Consider the following 15,961-nt stretch of genomic DNA (forward strand, 5'->3'; position numbering starts at 1 on the left):
TTAGGGATACTAGTAAAATGTCCCATTGCCCAGAGTACTACAAAGACTATTTTGGGGGTTGCTTAAGATGAAGTCGGGGGCTCTTTCTAAAATGCAAACTCGATCATTCATTCCCAGGTTTAATGACTCCTTATTGCCAAAGGATAAATTCTCAGCTGTTTAGCTTGGTAGATGAGGCTATTAAAAAACTGGCTCTTCTGAAGCCCTATCTCTCTGGCTTTCCTTTTCAAAGACCACAGCAAATGTACAACCGCTCCCTGATCACACTCTCTTCCATATATCTTTGTCTTTACAATTTTGGTATATTTTCGGGCTGTGATTATTCTACCACACCCAAGACTCCAGACTACTATTATAGCACCTTCCAAGTCATTAGGAGGCTCTGAGCTTCTCTAAGGCAAGGAGGGCCAGTGCCTTGTTCTTCCCCATCCTAGTAGGAAGTTCAACCTACAACATCTCAGTAAATGTTGCTTGAGTGACAGGCATGGGAGATCCTCATTTGCATACCACAAAAAGATGGTGCCAAGGAGAGAATCTCAAGGGTAGGTTGTCAACTGAAAAAAGGCGTAGAGGCCGTAATAAAAATACTACAGGTCCTCATCTCTTATCCAAATGCTCTAAGGCCAGATGCATTTTGGAATTCAGAAATGTTGACATTTTAGAAAGGTAACATATACCTTATGTTCCCAGTAGAGTGTAGGTTGGCACCCCATACTCAAATACAGTAATACTTCTGCAGCAAAACTTTATGAATAACCACACTAAATGAGATAAATAAAAAATACAGGGGCAGACAGCTGGCTCAGTTGGTTAGAGCACGTGCTCTGAACAACAGTGTTGCTGGTTGGATTCCCACATGGGCCAGTGAGCAGCATCCTCTGCAACTAGATTGAAGACAACTTGAGCTGAGCCGCAGCTGAGCAGCCAACAGATGGCAGGATGGCTCAGTTGGTTAGAGCGCATGCTCTTAACAACAAGGTTGTCAATTCGACTCCTGAATGGGATGGTGGGCTGTGCCCCGACACTAGATTTAAAAAAAACAAAACAACAAAAAACGGTGACTTGAGCTGAGCTGCTGCTGAGCTGCCAATGGGAGACCAGATGGCTCAGTTGGTTAGAGCACGTGCCCTTAACAACAACAAGGCTGCCGGTTCGACTCCCACATGAGATGGTGGGCTGCACCCCCTGCAACTAGATTGAAAGAGACAACTGGATTTGGAGCTGATGGGTCATGGAAAAAAACACATTGTTCCCCCCAAAAACATATTGTTCCCCAATAAAGTTTAAAAAAAAAAAGAATACACACAGACTCTCATTCATTGAAGTCAAATCTCACCTCCAAATGGGTTACAAGAGCTTTCCGAGCCTTTGGATTCTGGAATTAGAGAAAAAGGACAGTGGGTCCATGCCACCTGATTTGTGTACATAGCTCTTTCATTCCATTTTCTCGTTGGCTCAGAAATTCACTATGGTAGGACTGACCTATATTTAGGCAACAAATAAAACTGGCCACACATCTAAACAGCAGTATACAGTCTATAAAATACTCTAAGAAGAAGGGGTTCGGGGGCACATACAAATGGTTATCTCCAGTGGCAACTGTTGTAGCCTCTTAGAAGAAAAAAAAAGAAAAAACAAAAACTCTGGATCTAGCACTGAAGGACCAGATGACAAAAGCAGCGATACACAGAGCAGGAAATGACTGTACAAATAATTGTGTAAATAAATAAACAAATACATACATATTTACATATATACATATCATTTGGAACACCTATCACTGATTTCTAAATGACTCTCCAACTGGGGGACAGGGGCAGAAATATATTCATACAATGGCATTTTGTAAGCCAAAATCAAGGTGTCCCAGACCAACCTGACTTGTTTCTATATCAAAATAGAAACAGTAATGCATGCCACCTGCTCTCCAGGATTTCAGGGAGGAGCAGAATAACTCTTTTAGCAAATACATATATAGATGATATAGATATAGGTATAGGTATAGATATATAGATACAGATTAGCTATAGATATAGACATATATTCTTTTAAACAACCAGAAAGACTCCCATGTAATGCCTCACGTAAAACATTTCTTTTAGAACCAAATGTTTGGCAGGAGTAAAACTCTCCCTAAGAAACTGGCAAGTGCTTTCTTTTCTAAAACGAAGGACTACCGTGTTTCTCCGAGAATAAGACCTAACCAGAAAATTAGCCTTAGAATGACTTTTCAGGATGCTTGTAATATAAGCCCTACCCCAAACATAAGCCCCAGTTAAGATCATCAGCCAGACATGACTGTTTGAATAAAGTAGATTTTTGTACATGAATAAATTAATAAATGTAGATTGTTGGAGCAAAAATTAATAGAAGACCCAGTCTTATTTTCAGGGAAACACAGTACATAACTAAGAAGAAGGAGAATGTATATCCCATTTGCAGTGAATCCTAACACCTGGACATCCATTTTGTGTTTAGCTATGAATCTTAAAGTTCTTATTTCAGGGAGAAGGAGAATTCTGCCTCATAACATTTAGGACAGGCATCTCTTGATTCTATCATACAACAGAGGACAATAATAACAGCAATAACTACCATCTACCCCACTGAGTCCTCACTACATATGGCAGACAGCTGAGCACTCTAAAGGCCTCAATTGTTCCTCACATGAATAATAAAACCTACCTTATATGGTTATCAATCCATTTTACACATAAGAAATTAGATCTTTTAATAAAGACCCCAGAGCTTTTAAGGATAGCCAAATGACAGTGATGTTATCTCTTGCCAATTACTTGGCTTCTACTTTGAAAAAAAAAATGGTACAACTCACTCTTAATAGCTCATGCTTCCATTCACTACTATAAATCTCTTTCAGTAAGCATGTAGCAGAAACTCTCTGGCCCATACCTAAAGCCTTTCCCATGTGTTCCAGCTGAAAATGCTCCCTCTCCCTCTCTCCTTCCCCCTCTCTCTCTCCCTCTTTCCCTCTTTCTCTCTCTCTCTCTCTCCCCTCCTTGTCAGAAATACTCCTTGAATTTTCTCCATCCACCCATCCCCTTTTGGGCACCTATCATTTACTAGGCACTGTGCTGAAGATACAAAATGTACAAGTCACTGTCCAATCACTCAAGTGTTCACTTGAGACATGCAAGCAACTAACCGTACTTGAACATGATAGTTATACATGGCAAAGGAGTAACAGATCAATTCTGCCTCAGGGTGGAAGTTCAATGGTCACAGAAGTCTTCAGAGAGGTCGTGACCATTAACTGGGTCTGAAGAATGATTGCAAAGATACAAGATGGACAAAGAGGAGAAGGGCATTTTAAGGGCAAAATAATAAAAATGAATGATGCTACCAGGGTACTTTACGCCATTCAAAGAGTATTGAATGACAATGGGGAAATGAAGCTAGGAAAGAGGGATGGAACTGGCCATAGAGAAGCACAGATGAATAAACCCCAGTCCCCAAAGTCCAATCTTCTATGCCTGTCTGACCACAGCATCCAACACAGCACAGCACCCTGACCTATAGGAAGGGAAAAAGGGAGGACATGGGGCAACCAAATGGGCATAGGAAGCCAAAGCGCTCATCAACTCACCAGGAGAGCCTGGCCACCTCTTCCCAATGTGCTTTCCCAACTCCGCTCAGCACACTTATTCTTACCAGATGCCCTGTGGATTCTAAAAACTAGTCTCTTGTCCTCTCTGAGGCCAATATCTACCAATTATTCATGATTCTAAGACCTTGAGTTGAGGACAATATGCTGTTTGATCAAGGGCTCTTCATCCTGAGGGGCAGCTCAGAGGACAGGACAGGGGAAAAAGTGCTCACTGAGCTGGGCAGAGGAACAGGAGAACTGATTTTAAATAGACAGCTTTTGGAGGGAAATAGTGAGATCATAGGTCACCAGTTACAGAAGCTTCACGATCCACCTAAATGCCAGGGCACAACAAAGACTGACAGAGCTCTTGGGCTTGTAACTGCCTTTTCCAACTAAAGGATGAAAAGAACGAAGGTATTATGTAGTTCCAAGAGGAAGTGGAGAGTGAAAAAACCAGAATAAATACAGGGGTAAAGCCAGAAAGGCATACACTAGTGTCCCAGAATGTTTGAAATGATAGAGAGAGAAAAAATAAAGAGGATTGAAATATATAACCTAATGACAATAGAGGAAAACAGACCAACAAGTTCACCAATACAGTGAAGCATCCAATTCTGTGAGGGGAAAGCACTGTGGGGGCACTGCTCCCGACGACAGCCAAAACACTAGAATAATCCAGTGTCCAGTCTTAAAGAAGGTTGGTGATGATTACCAGCATCATCTTACATGTTTCTACACTGAGGATGGAGATTACAAAGTCATCTGTCTTTAGCACACTCTCAGTCCTGGGATTGTGACTTGTCTTGAGCACCCCAAAACATGAAATCTAAAATAATCTTAAAAAACAAACCAATAATAAAAAAGCCTATCTTTCACTCATCTCTCCCTCAGTCTTTAGACCAGTCACTAGAGTAACATCAACCAAAAACTTACCCACTGACTAATCCTTTTACAGAAGGACTGGGTGAAAAAAGAAACAGAGGCATTTACCTATGCACACAACAGAGATACTTACCTAGCGACCCAAGAGAGATACTTCATCTACCAAGAGTCAACTGTCATCACGTAGCTAGTGCCCTCTGAGCAACAGCACCCACTAGTGGTGGGGAGGAATACAGAGAGAAAAGGAAGCACACATAGATTCCTTCCATTAGTGTAAAACTTAGCCATATTTCACAAAATTACCAAATATTGTGAATACAGCCACCCAGAAGCCTGGTGTTATTAGGCTCATCTGACATTGGAGACAGCGAAGATCAAAAGGGTTGAGTCTAGCATGAATGAAAAATACAGATTTCTAAGTGCTAAAAGGTTTAAAATTATTAGAAATGTTTCCTGAAAATTGAAGGCATATCTGTCCACATGGCTAAATGCCTTTGGGGTTGTACTCCAGCTATAGAACTTTTCTCTTGCCCCAACCTCACTAAATGGTACATGGATGGCTGCTTCCCACCAAGCACACATGCCATCATTTTAAAGAAATCCCTTCTACTCAAATAATACAATAAACAGAAGCTAACTGAATACCTATTGTACCAGGGGTGCCAAAAACAATGTATACACATTTTAAGAGATGTTATCTATGTATTGCTTTTCAAAATTGAATTGAATTATGGTAGCAATGTGTAGTAGAATGTTCACTCAAAAGATGGCATTAATCAAATGAATGCTAGTGTCACCATGCAACAGGCAAGACAGTCAAAGAAAATGGTGGAAGCACTATTTTGAAGTGGTATTTGAAATTTGAGAACGTTCTCCTGACGTAACACCCCTTGACTTCTACCTATGGGGGACCTTAAAGGATGTGGTGTGCCATAGAAAACCAGCTACAATGGTGGTACTTTGGGAAGAAATTGAAACAGCATGTGCAGCAATACAAGTGGACACTTTGGTCAATGATGCTCAAACAGTAGCTCACCGTAATCAGAAGTGTCTGGACGCTGATGGTAACCACTCTGACACCTCTTGTAATTGCAGAAGTCAAACATGACTTGTATTCACCTTTTGTTATCAGTATATATTGAGTATTACAATTTTAATACAGTTTTTTACTTTCTTAAAATGTGTACATATTTTTTTGGCACCCTTTGTATATGTTACACTATGAAGATTTGAATTTATATTCAAACACTGCTACAAACACTGTACAGTCTAGTAGGGGAGACATAATATCTATGGAATGGCATCGCCATCATACAATTGTGCAAGCTAGAAACCAAGAGGTAGTCCCTGATGCCTCTGTCTTTCTCACCCTGTACTGCCAACCTATCACCATAACCAGTCATATCACTTCCCTATTTTTCTAAACATCCACCCAGTTCTCTCCATCTTTACATCATTTCTTCCTGAGCTACTGCAAAAATTTCTAAACTGGTCCACCCACATCTCCTATGGACCCCTATAAGCCATTCATCCATTCTCTTCACTTGTCAATTTGATCACTTCAGACCCATGCTCAGAAGACCTCATGATTCTTGGGAAAAGGCTATCTTGTACCCCTTTTTCTCCATTCACAGCCACAGGGGCCTTCTTCTGTCCCTCATTCATTCCACGCCCCCTTCACCACAGGGACTTTGCACATTCTGTCAGCTCTGTAATGCCATCCCTCCCTCTTCAACTGTAATGCCATCCCTCCCTCTACTCATCCTTTGGATTGCTGTTCATCACTACTTCCATCACCCGATTTCCTCTACTAGGCTAAGCCCCCTCAAATATGTGCCTCCTCCCATAGGCACTTAGAACAGTTGTCATTTAACATTTTGTGCAATTATTTTTGTGTACAGCTTTTAAAAGAAATTCTATGAAAGCAGAAACCTTGTCTGGTTTTGCTCACCATGGTAGTTGGTTACACACAGTAGGTAGGCACTTTTGCTGAATGAAAGTACAGGGACAAGGGCTTACATTTTAATAGGGATCGATTAGTTTTGGAACCTAAGCTCTTTGCCAACCTGAAGTCATAGGTTACGAAATAACTTTCAACTCCTGGAATCATATTGCCTACTGTTACTCTAAATAGAAACATAGGGAGTTTTTTGTTAAAGTGAATTTTTGTCTCTAAAAATTTTGATGTCACCTTCAGTTAACTGTAAATATACTGAATTGAATCCTCAAAAGTGAGACATCTCAGAACTTTACTGATGCTACGCCTTTGTTTTCCAGTGGCCAAACCACCAAAATACCTATTGTATTTATTGATTAAAAACTATTTTAAAACCCTTTATTATTACTCCTACTCTTAAAAATGACAATATCTTATGTGGCCAAATATTTGGACTCATTCTGGACTTAGGTGTTTCAATGTTCATAGTTTTCTAATTTAACTCTTTTCACAATCATGTTGGACTAAAAATAAATAATTTCTGTCTATCTTCCTTTTTAAGTATTTCTGGATAAGGGATTCAAAAAAACTAAAACTGTTTTTGTTTGTAATATAAAATATGGAATTGACCTTTCCAGGGTCAGAGATGATTAATGTTTTTGCTGTATACTTTTATACATTATTTTCTTATCAAACTAATTAACAAGTATTTTTATATGTTTGTAAGCAACTGTGCTTTCACAGCATACATTGTGTATATGTAAAGATCAGTATTTAAGTTTCACTGTTCACTTTTAACTGACAAAAGAAGTGAAAAGTACAGAAACTGTGCTAGAACTTTACTGGTCCTGGTTGTACGCACCTTTGGCCAGTCACACAGCTACTCAAGAAACCTTCCCAATAGAGTAGAACAGGACAAGTATCTGAAATCACTTTCAACACCCCCTAATAGATATTGACTGTTCTATCAAGTAGTACGTGTAAAACTTTTCATTGACAATTAGTATAATTGTGGTTAACTTCTGCTTTTGTTTTGAATTCTGTGGATTGTGTTTAAACAATTCAAAAGTTTGTTCCTGATTTTGAGATACTGAGTGGTATTGCACAGTTGTCACTTTATTGACTGTGTAAAACAGTCCCATGAGGTTTATAAAGCATACCCTTTTATAGCTTAAGGTGCTAGAATTAAAATTGATCTGTTATCACAAAAAAACAACAACAAAAAAAAAAACAACCAGGGATAAGATCAATACAAAGCAAACTGGTTAAGATGCCCTGACAAAGATGCAGATAAAGGGCACTGCAGGATTTTAAACTAGACCGTTCGCCTTTTACAAGGGGTCTTTCCTGGGAATTTCTCCATGTCTCTTCACCCCCGCATAGCATTGTGAACACGACTTCCATGTGAAGAAGTGGAGGGGAGCTATAATATCTTTATCTGTCTTTTCTCCTCTCCCAAGCCCAGACATGAAATCAACAAGGAAGAAAGTAGGGTTCCACACAGAAGGAGCTTGGCCCTTCAATAAAGGCAGGACAAGGAGAGGCTGCTAATACACACAAACCTACTGAAACAGTTGTTCCAGGCAAAACTGCTCCTAAATACCCCCCATACTTACCACAGCTTCTCTGTGGAAGCCTTTCCAGGATGTAGGTCAGCACCCTTACATGAAGCTGACTATCTTATCCTCTCCTTTAAATGTCATTAGACGTCTCTCTCTTCCTTCAAAAATCCATTTCTTCTGAAGATTTGCTACAATGAATTTCCCCATCACTTACCTAAACTGAGTACATTTAAAATGCAAGAGCTGCCCACAGTGACATGCTTCCTATTAAGAAATGTCTGGGGCCGGCCAAGTGGCGCGATGGTTAAGAGTTGGCTTGGGATGCCAGAGGGCCCCGGTTCAGATCCCGCATGTGAGGGCCAGTGACACTGCCCTCTGCAGCTAAGATGCTGAACAACAGCTCAACCTGGAGCTGGGCTGCCATGAGTCGCCGGCAAAGGCGTAGGCTGCAGCCCCTGTGGCAGTGGGTTGCCATGGGTTACCGTGTGTAGCCAGCAGCCAGCGTGAGCGGCAGCAGCTGCAGTGAGCAGCCGTCCAGAAGCCCGCGACTGATCTGCCTAACCCAGGAAGAGCGCAATGATGGTGCCAACTTGGGCCAGTGAAGCAACATCCTCCACAACTAGATTGAAGAGTAAAAGGACAGCAACTTGTCTGTTCCCCTTCCCCCAATTCCCCAGCACTGTTCCCATCCCCCCAATTCCCCAATAAAAATCTTAAAAAAAAAATGTCTGATCTTCCCTTTTCCGATATCCAATGACATAGGAGCGACCCCAGGTGCTCAGCCCCTCCCATGATTCACTGACTCAGTACAGAACAGTATGGCAGTCAAGAGTCTGCCCCAGAGTCACCATGATGGGCTGTGGACCCTGGGACCAAGAGACAATGGCTCTGCACCTTGGTTTCTGTCAAACAAGGTGAATGACAGCACCTAATTAACCGAGTTGAAAGAATCCACAAAAAATGGCGTTAACACTGGCACACCACATATGTGTGCAACCAATTAGCTACTAGTATAATTAATATCATATTAAGGAAGCCTTAGGTATTCAATGAAGCGAGCTCCACGGGAAACTTCTCAGGAAAAAAAAAGAACTATAGACACGTGTACCTGTAAGATAGCACAGCAACCTGCAAGGAGGCAGTGTTTACTGTAGCTCTGCCAGAGACAACAGCGATACCATGACCTACATCCTAGTTACACATCCAGGAACTAGTGCCAGTCACACCCACTCAAAAAATAAGGATGTGGGCGGTCCTTTACTCCTTTCGCAACGTGTATCTTGTATTTATTCAGTGTACTGTAAAATTCAAAATACAAAGCAGTATTTATAAGTTTCTTTCTTTTGGCAGAGGGTGACTAACAAATTCAGATGTCCACCAGCCGAGTCCAAATCTGAAGTGCACAAACCACACACATGTATAGGATACAATGATCTGCTAAGAAAACAGGTAAGGCGGTCACGCCAGGTATTCACAGTCACTGGGGACAACTAACTGCTCCTTAGTAACGCGCAGCTCTTCACACTTGCTCTAGAATCCTCTGCAGGAATTAAATGTGGTGAGAAAATGAATATCTTACCAGGGGAGGTTTTCATTAAAATGTCTTCACATTTTATCTCAAGCACCTCATTTTATCCAGGGAAAACTGTGACTATGAATGAAATAAAATTCTAATCTGTATAGGAAATGATTTGGTTATCTGGTTACCCACAATGCAGGCTGTGCCCTGATACCCAAGGCTGTGCAGAATGTAAGGTGTTAAGAATAAACCAATGAGCAAATGAAGCAACCATTCTACGGAGCTGTCTCAAGAGAAGTCCAGAGGTTTCTTTGCTATGGCTTTGAGCCAGAAAAATAGGCTGTAGCTTCTGCTTTCTATGTATTCAGCTTTAAGATGACATTCCCAATCTTACTGGAAGAGGGCCAGCTTGTTGGGGTCCACGAGCCAGGCAGGGTGAGAACAAGCCTGTGCAATCAAGTGTATTTTCAGGTCTCTCCCAGGCCGTCACATCTCAGGGGCAGCTGGATATGCCAGGGTCTGTCTGAAAGCAATCTACCCAGGACATTCTTTTCAGGAATAACTTCTGAAGGTCTTTACTAGACACCAAAGCCATTAACCCACTCTGTTTCAGAGAAAACTAATGGGTGATTTTTCTTTTAAGATCAGGAATCAATGAATATTAAAGAACTCAGCAATATTCTGCCGTTCCTGGTCAGATTTTATATACAAGCACCCGACTGGAAAGAGACCCTTTACCACACAGAATATAGTTTCCAATAGTGACAATATTCACCAACACACCTTAAAGTACTTCCTGGGTGCCTACTTGCCAGCCAGGAGGAAAACTGAGCAGAGTAAGGCATGTGGATAAGACCGTGAGTTTTGGTAGGACGCTGAAAGGCCTTAAGTTGCTCCCAAATAGTAGGACCCTGGAAATCATGTTTGGTAAGAATGAGTGCCCTGAAGCCTGACTCCAAGTTCTCCTCTCTCAGAGCCCCGTTGGGCAGGGGCCCACCCGGTTCCTGGGGGTCTATCACAGTGCAGGGTGGAAAACTGACCTTCACCATCTGCACATGTTTTTCTGGTTGCAACAGGTTTGTAATTCCTTGAACACTTGTCAGAGGGGAGGCAGGGTGGGAGACTGGAAAAGGCACCAGTGGCCCTTGGGTAAGACAGAGCTAGGTTTCACTCCTAAATCATGCTCTCTTTCTCTTTCTCATTCTCTCGCTTTTCATCTATAAAGTGGAATGCTCACAACTGGAAGGACCTTATCGGTTAATATAAAGATCAAAAGGGATGCGGAAAAGAAGTCACTTAGGGTAGTGCCTTTTTCCTCCCTGCTAATGTCTTCACTCTTCTATAGAGAAAGGAAGTCCTGTTCTTTTATAGACAAGCCTTATCAATACTGTTCTGGTTTTAAATCACCCTTGAAGCACCCTCCTTATCCACTGGACTGAGTTCTGAGAGGTCTTTTGCTTTTTCCCCCAAATCAAATACATGCTCAAAGCACATTATGAAATCAACTAAAAATATCCAAAACAATATACTCAGAGCAATTTCAAAAATGTTTCAGTAATACTTTTGGAGTTGGTCTACAATCTTCTAGAATGACTGCCATAAAAGGCAAGCTCATTTGTAGGTTAAGTGCTTCCAAGCTTTCAGGTGACCTCACAACTTTACAATTGCCTTGGACCACATCCCGTGGGGCTCCCCAGCTTTGCAGTAAGTTACCCGCTAAGTGTTTTACACCTCTGCGTTTTCTCATCTCACCTCGTCCTATGTGCCTCCTGCAGGAGGGGTTCCCAGAAATTATGGTTTGAGAATACAATCGGATGTTTGACAGGTGAGCCCCTTTGCTATAGATTTCAGGGACTTTTCATAGATATTTCTATGGAACTCTCGCTTTGCTTTCAAAAGTAAAACAAACAACACAGCTGAAAAACAGGCAAGAGACTTGCTAGGCACTTCACAAAAGAGGGTTGGTCAAATGCCAATATGCACACACAGAGATGCTAAAGTTCAAATGGTGATAAGAGAGTTACAAATTAAAACCATAATGAAAGACCTCTATACAAGCATCAGAATAGCCAAAATTTAAAGGACTTCTAGTAAATATTGGAAAAATGTAGAGTAATGGCACGCTCATTCACACCAGATGGGGATATAAATTAGAATGGCCATATTGGAAAGCTGGCCGTATCTCCTAAAACTGAATATATTCACATCACAGGACCCACATACACACACACACACATACCAGAAATGCATACCTATGTGAACCAAAAGACATATATGTGCATGAATGTTCACAGCAGCATTATTCGTGATAGCCAAAAACTGAAAACAATTCAAATGTCCCTAACCAGTACTTTTGGTATGTTTATACAATGGAATACAATCCAGCTACTGCTGCATGTACAATGTGGATGAATTATAATATTGAGAGAAAAACGTCAGACATAAAAGAATACAAAAGTAGGAGTGCGTTGGGGCTGGTCAAGTGGCTCAGTTGGTTAAGAGTTAGCTTGGGAGCATGCACTCTGAGCAGCAGGGCCACCAGTTCAGATCCCACATGGGCCAGTGATGCTGCCCTCTATAGCTAAGATGGTGAACAACAGCTCGACCTGGAGTTGGGCTGCCGTGAGTGGCCAGCGACAGTGTAGGCTGCAGTGGGCTGCTGTGAGCTACTGTGAGTGGCTGGCAGCCGGCGAGAGCTGCCGTGAGCCGAGCCGCCATGAGTCCAACAGCCGGCGAGTGACTACCCCATCTGGGAAGAGCGCAGTGATCTCAACACCAACATGGGCCAGTGAAGTGATGTCCTCCACAACTAGACCGAAGAACAAATGGACAGCAACTTGTCTGTTCCCCTCCCCAATTCCCCAATAAAAGCTTTAGGAAAAAACAAAAAAGTAGGAGTACGTCTATTTAAAACTGAAAAACAGGCAAAGTGATCTAGAGTGTTAGAAGTCAGGACAGTAGCTACCATCGAACTACCAGAAGGGGCAGGTACAGGGGAGAGCGGCTCTCTTTCTTGATCTGTGTTAAGACTAAATGGGTATGTTCATGGAATGGAAATTCACTAAATGGTATACATGTGATTTGTGCTTGTTTCTGTATGTATGTTAAACTTAAAAAAAAAATCACACACAAAAAAAGCAAACTCATCTAGATGCCTCCTCTTGTGCAAAGCCAAAGAGGGCAAACCAATTGAACTGCCCACTGGCGTACATTTATTTAAGCAGCCAGGCCTAGTAGAAAGAGCAATAGGCACCAGGTCATGCTCCGTCACCCATGCTTGTCCCCAATTCCGAGTCTGTGGACCTGACAGAGTGAGACTCTCTAGGCCTCGCCACTCTCATGTATAAACAAACAGCTGGGTAATTATGAGATACAACCTCACTCAAAAGAGATACAATGAAAGCATTTTGAGGACCATAAATTGGTATACATGTACCAGTATTGGTTCTTAGGATGTTACACATACCTGAACAGATGGAGTTGGAAAGCAAAGATCAGAACCTGAGACTTATGGAGACCTTGGAGAGCTTTAAGAGGTTACTTTCAAGAGTTGAAAGGGCCAGTAGCATCGGCTATGAAGTCTCATTTCAACTCAAACAGGGGTTACGATACTTTCTCATTCCCACAGCTGTATCATTACAGCTGCTGCATAATAAACTTTCCATCATAAATAGAGCGCTTTTTGGCTCACTTTTGGAAATAATACACTCTTCGTTTTGAAAGCATCAAATTTCCTTTACTCTCAGTTACCCTCTCTTTCCCTTTTAAGCCTCTCTCTGACTGTTCTCAAGCAACTTCCGGTTCCTTGGTGTGTGTCTCTAGATATCTTATGCCTCTCTCTGGGTCCCAGGTTAGAGATTAGGTCTATTCAGGCAAGACAGTGCTTAGACTAGCAGGCGTGGCTTTGCATAGATTCAAGGCTCCTTTAGGGCCCTGGGCCAAGGACTGGCAACCGCATCATTCCCGGAAGCCAGTTTATTAATGCAGAATCCCAGGCCCCACCTCAGACCAATGAATCAGAATCTGTGCCTCAACAGGATGCCCAGGTGATTCACATGTACACAAAGGTTTGAGAGGCACTGACTTAGGTTGCATGACCTGTCACCTGGCAAACTCAGAGGACCAAGGCTAGAGGTCACAGGCTTGCTCAGATAACAGAGTTCATTCGAAACAGCCCCTGTATGAATGACTGAACCCCAAGCCTGGGCCTATGATCTATGGTTCTCTCACGATTACTCTATTTTCCAGACACAGAGTCACATTGTTCTGGAATTTGGGAGTGGGCAGAGGACAAAGGAGATTTAAAAATGGGGAGATGGAGGGCCGGCCGAGTGGCGCGATGGTTAAGTACTGCCTTGGGACCCCAGAGGGCCCCGGTTCGGATCCCACATGTGAGGGCCAGTGACACTGCCCTCCACAGCTAAGATGCTGAACAACAGCTCAACCTGGAGCTGGGCTGCCATGAGTCGCCGGCAAAGGCGTAGGCTGCAGCCCCTGTGGCACTGGGTTGCCATGGGCTACCGTGAGTAGCCAGCAGCCAGCGTGAGCGGCCAGCAGCCGCAGTGAGCGGCCGTCCAGAAGCCGGCGACTGATCTGCCTCGCCCGGGAAGAGTGCAATGATGGTGCCAACTTGGGCCAGTGAAGCAACATCCTCCACAACTAGACTGAAGAACAAAACGACAGCAACTTGTCTGTTCCCATCCCCCAATTCCCCAATAAAAGTCTTTAAAAAAAAATGGGGAGATGGAAAAGCATGTCTGGTCTCATTTCTCCGTAACTCAGGAAATCTGAACGGGGTGGGGGAGGGGAAGAAGGGTAATATGTGAGAGCTGGGCAGGGAGGAAAGGGGAGTCTGCTTCAGCTGAACCAAGCTTATTGTTGCGAGCAGTAACCCTGAACCCAGCACCCGCTGCAACTCCCAGCTCTGCTACAGGATCGCTGCCAGACCTTACACATGTCACTTGACCTTTTTCTGCCTCAGTTTTTTCAACTGTAAAATAGGCATAAATAACTGCCAACCTCTGACAGGTGTGCGGCTGAAAAGAATCAGTATTTGTAAAGTGCTTAGAACCGTGTGCTAGGTCAGCACATAATATTCTCCAGGGAAATATTAAATAACAAAAATAATATACTGACAGAAAAATTCATAGACAAGACAGTGAAGGAGAATCCCAGAAGAAAGCAGCTATCCAGCTCAACATATTTTTATTGATTCTCTCCTATCTGCCAGGCATGCTAGGCCTCAGAAATATAAAAACGAAGATGCCTGCCTTTGGAGGAATTCACAGTCTAGTGGGGTTTGAGGGCAATGGCTCTTCATAAATAAGGTATCTGACTTCAGGATTCCCTGTTGCATTTTAAAAAATCAACCACTAAATAAGCCAGTGGGTGTGTGGTTCACAATGTCATAAAAAAAATTGGATTTAAAAGAAAAAGCCTCATCTTCCAGTAGGTGAAATTGGGACAAATGTCCATTTTATTAGCATTGAGCTCTTTACATACGCACCAAATTTCTACCATCAAGGTAGGTGTTTGTTTTTTTAACTATTGTTATAGTTGCAGATGGATTTCATTTTTAAAGGACTTACTTCAGGAACACCCAGCTTTACCCACCCAGCGGCACAGCTTCCTTATTGCTACCTTAATGATAGGGTAGGTTAAATTCTTCAAGAATAATATTAACTTCTTAACTACTAGATACTGCTGGCTTTCACCTGAGACTGTGAGGCAACATATTCTTAGGCCACCTCAAAACAAAGAATAGCTCACAGATATATGACCTCTCTAACCGAACTTCCGTTACCAACAGGGGTTACAAAAGGTGATGAGACCGTAGCACACACATTCACTCACCTCAGAAACCAGATGGGTCCCACTTCCACATGACACGCCCACCTCCACCTTCTGGAATGACGGGTGTCAGTGAGGCCTAGCGTATTAGGCTTATACCTGAATATCTTATCTTTGATTATTTGATGTTGGTGCAGCATCAGTTTAAATGCTCAGCCCTGGCACTGTAACAAAGTGAGCCATCTAGTTTTCTTCAAAGTCATCAGCCATTCAAGACCCACCCCTGCCAATCCACAAACGGTCAAACAAGGAGGAGAAACGGGGCCTCACTTGGTGAAATTACCATCCTTAGGAAAGCAACGAATTTCAGGCTGTGAAGCCTGGAAACTGGTTTGGTTTACTGTACTTGGGGTTTTGTGAAAATCTTAAAAACTACAGTGTATGTTTTTTTTATTTCCCCCAGAGCAAAGTGAAAAGGATCTGTCAGTTTAATTGAAATGTAAATACAATCTCTTATTTCCACTTCAAATGAGGAGAATGGAGATAGAAACAGAACAAAAGTGAACAAGCCACAACTCACCTGTGTAACCCAGAGGATGTACGAGGCCAGCACCGTAGATTGGTGGTGCAGACTCTAGGGTGCATCTTAGAGCTCACAAAGGCCT

The 15,961-nt window shown here is 42.4% G+C and overlaps 1 protein-coding gene across 3 annotated transcripts in view; it reads right to left on the reverse strand.

Moving 5' to 3' along the window:
- Window positions 1-15,961, reverse strand: part of STXBP6 (syntaxin binding protein 6) — a 239,630-nt gene that overhangs the window by 215,501 nt on the left and 8,168 nt on the right. Inside the window, exon 1 of one of the 3 annotated variants that reach the window (XM_019655683.1) lies at window positions 1,337-1,356. The exons of the other annotated variants lie outside the window; for them this stretch is intronic. The gene's annotated coding sequence lies outside the window, so the exon portion shown is untranslated. Of the gene's footprint in view, window positions 1-1,336; window positions 1,357-15,961 lie in introns of those variants that run through there. 3 annotated transcript variants of the gene reach the window in all.

Source organism: Hipposideros armiger, unplaced genomic scaffold, assembly GCF_001890085.2.
Source record: "Hipposideros armiger isolate ML-2016 unplaced genomic scaffold, ASM189008v1 scaffold_243, whole genome shotgun sequence".
NCBI classification, from domain to species: domain Eukaryota; kingdom Metazoa; phylum Chordata; class Mammalia; order Chiroptera; family Hipposideridae; genus Hipposideros; species Hipposideros armiger.